Source organism: Magnolia sinica, chromosome 10, assembly GCF_029962835.1.
Source record: "Magnolia sinica isolate HGM2019 chromosome 10, MsV1, whole genome shotgun sequence".
Taxonomy (NCBI): domain Eukaryota; kingdom Viridiplantae; phylum Streptophyta; class Magnoliopsida; order Magnoliales; family Magnoliaceae; genus Magnolia; species Magnolia sinica.
This window is the reverse complement of record NC_080582.1, coordinates 87,346,483-87,349,638: the sequence shown is the minus strand read 5'-3', so window position 1 is coordinate 87,349,638 and position 3,156 is coordinate 87,346,483.

Below are 3,156 nucleotides of genomic sequence, written 5' to 3'. Positions count from 1 at the left end.
CGAGCGGGAGCAGGAACGCGAGTTGCTGCACCCCACCCACACGTGTAAACTCTATGTGGCCCACCGTACTGAGTAATCTCTATGTGGCCCACCTTCATTTATGTATTTTATCCACTCTGTCCATCCATTTTACCCGATAATTTTGGGTCTTAAGACCAAAATTTAATCATATCCAAAGATCAAGTGGACCACACCACAGGAAACACTGTGAATTAAACATCGAGCGTTGAAAATTTCTCAGGGGCACGGAATATTTGGATAAGCTTATATTTGTTTTTTCCCATCATCCGTGTTTGTGTGATCTCATGAACAGGTTTGATGACAAATAAAAATCATCGTGGGCATTTGACAGGTTTCAACAGTGGAAATAATTATTCTCACCGTTTCCTTTGTGGTACTTGGTTAATGCACTTCGTTCATCAATTCTTTTAAGCTCATTTAAGGAGTTTGGCTCAAAATTGAAGCATATTCAAAGCTGAAGTGGACCACACCACAGAAAACATTAGGAACTGTTGAAAACTTTTTGGACTCACAATGATATTTATTTATCATGAGATTGATCCAAAACTACTATAGCCCTTGAGAATTTTTCAACCGTGGAAGTTAAATTTATACTTTTGTATGGTGTGGTCCACTTGATCTTTTCATGTGATGCAATCTTATGACACAAACATGGAAGTTAAATTTATACTCTTTCCTATGGTGTGGTCCACTTGATCGTTTTATATGATTCAACCTTATGACACAAACATGGAAAATAAATTTATACTCTTTTCGTATGGTGTGGTCCACTTGATTTTTTCATATGATTCAATTTCATGACACAAACATAGCTGAAAGATTAACAAAAGCATAAGATTGATCCAAAACTACCATACCACTTGAGAATTTTTCACCAGTAGACGTTAAATTCATACTCTTTCCTATAGTGTGGTCCACTTGATCTTTTTATATGATTCATTTTAGAGCTCAAGCCATACAATCATATGGTAAAATGGATGTGGAGGTTATGTAGTAGGCAATCTGCTTCTAGAAAATCCACCCCATCCATCAGCTTCTCCAACTCATTTTAGGACATGATCTAGAAAATGAAACAGATCCATAACTCAAGTAGACCACACTACAGGACCAGCAGGGATGCAACTTCCACCTTCGAAACCTTTGTGGAGGCATAGAAGTTTTGGATTTAGCTAATGCATCTGTTCATCCCAATTACAATGGCCTTATGAACGGTTTGGATGTCGTGTAAATGTCCTGGAAGGCCTGGTTTCAACCGTGGGCACTTTTATCTCTGTTCAGATCTGCTTAATTTTTTTAGATGCATGGGATGGATTTCTTAGTCCCAGCCTCCGTGGATGCTGATCCTTGACTGTGGGGCTAGTGTGATGTATTTTTCATTAATCCATGTTGTCCGTCTATTTTCACAGCTCGTTTTAGTTCATCGATCCAAGTCTTAGGTGGTCGATCCAAGTCTTAGGTGGTCCACATAGTTAGAAATAGTGGTGATTGAATACTTATCGTTAAAAACTTCTTAGAACTGCCGCAATGTTTATTTGCCATCTAATAAGTATTGTTATTAATAAATGGTGGACTTTACTTGAAGTGGCAACTGAGATTCTTTACTTACATCAGTCGTTACCAATAAATATTGTTACTAATAAGCAACAAAAAGGGATGGCAGTCCCATGTTTCTGATGTGATAAGTTTCCGTAACTCGAAAAGTCACGTGATACATGCCTAAGATCATTTAGAGAAACAGTGAGTATATGATGAGAAGAAAAATGTTGCGAATAATTATAAGTGAATTTAAAAAGTAATAAATGATGGCATGTGAGAGAAACAGTAAATGAAGATGTGAGATAAGAAAGAAGAGACCCAACACACTTCATAGAAAAGATGTCCAAGTATCTTCAACTCTGACATTGCTTGGCAAGATCTAAAATGTTAATATGACATGCATTAATTAGATGACAATTTTAGACATGTTGGATTGACTTAGATATGATCTAAAGTTTGAATGAATGGATTGGTGGCCTAAGTAGATTAGGTTGGATTAGATGTGTTGAATGAGTAGCTTGGATTGGCTAGATTGAGTTAGATGAGTTTGATGGGCTAGATGTTTTAGATGGGATGGTTTGAGAAGGTCAGATAGCTGTCTAGATAAGGTTAGATGGTTTGAATGGTTTGAGAGCGCTGAATGGTTTGGATGGGAAGATGGGTAGTTTTGATGAATTGGATGGATGGATGAATTAGTGGATTGGATGGTTAGAATGGTAAAATGGTTTAAATGGTAGGTTATAGAGGGTTGAATGGTTTGGATGCTTTAGATGGGTAAGTTAGAGGGGGTTGGATGGACTAAGTTGGTTTTGAATGCAGAGATGGTAGAAAATGGAAGGTAGTGTTTGAATGTGGAGATAACAAAGGATGGATGGGTTTGAATGTGGAGATGGTGGAGAATGTAGGCTAGGGTCTGGATTGGGCTAGAAGATTAGGCCAGGTGTGTAGATAATAAGAGGTTTTGTATAGGTGAGGAGGATGGGCTTTGGTGCAGGGAAAAAAAACAAAGAAGGGCAGTAATGTAACCAATCCCTCGCATGGATTGGTCACATGTCAGCATTAGGTAGTGTCCTGGTCCTGTCCAATCAATTGTCTGGCTTGCATTTAGATTCAGACCCACGTCACAAACCAAAATTTCAGGCCCAAATCGGCCAGTTAGGGGGGGCTAGAGCCCAAATATTCATTGATTGAATGGGCCCCAATGCATATTTAAGCTCCACAAAATTTTCCATTGGAACAAGACGGTAAGTTTTTCCGGCAAACAGACAGCTTTAAGCAAAATGGGCGCAGTGATTTGGATGGCTAGGATCTTGCAATATGAACCATTTCAGGGCATGGTCCAATTTCCATGAGGCCCATTGGAGTAGCCACATTAATAACCGAACAATGGGCCCAGTCCTCGTTTAAACTTGTAATTCCTAGTGAGAAAATGACAGCATTTGGGTGGACTTTGTAGACACATACGGGCTAGGAGTCTGTTTCGTTTAAACTTGTAATTCCTAGTGAGAAAATGATGTATATGTCTTATCCATGCCGTCGATCCATTTTGAAAGCTAATTTTTGGGTATGAGCCCAAAAATGAGGTAGATCCAAATTTCA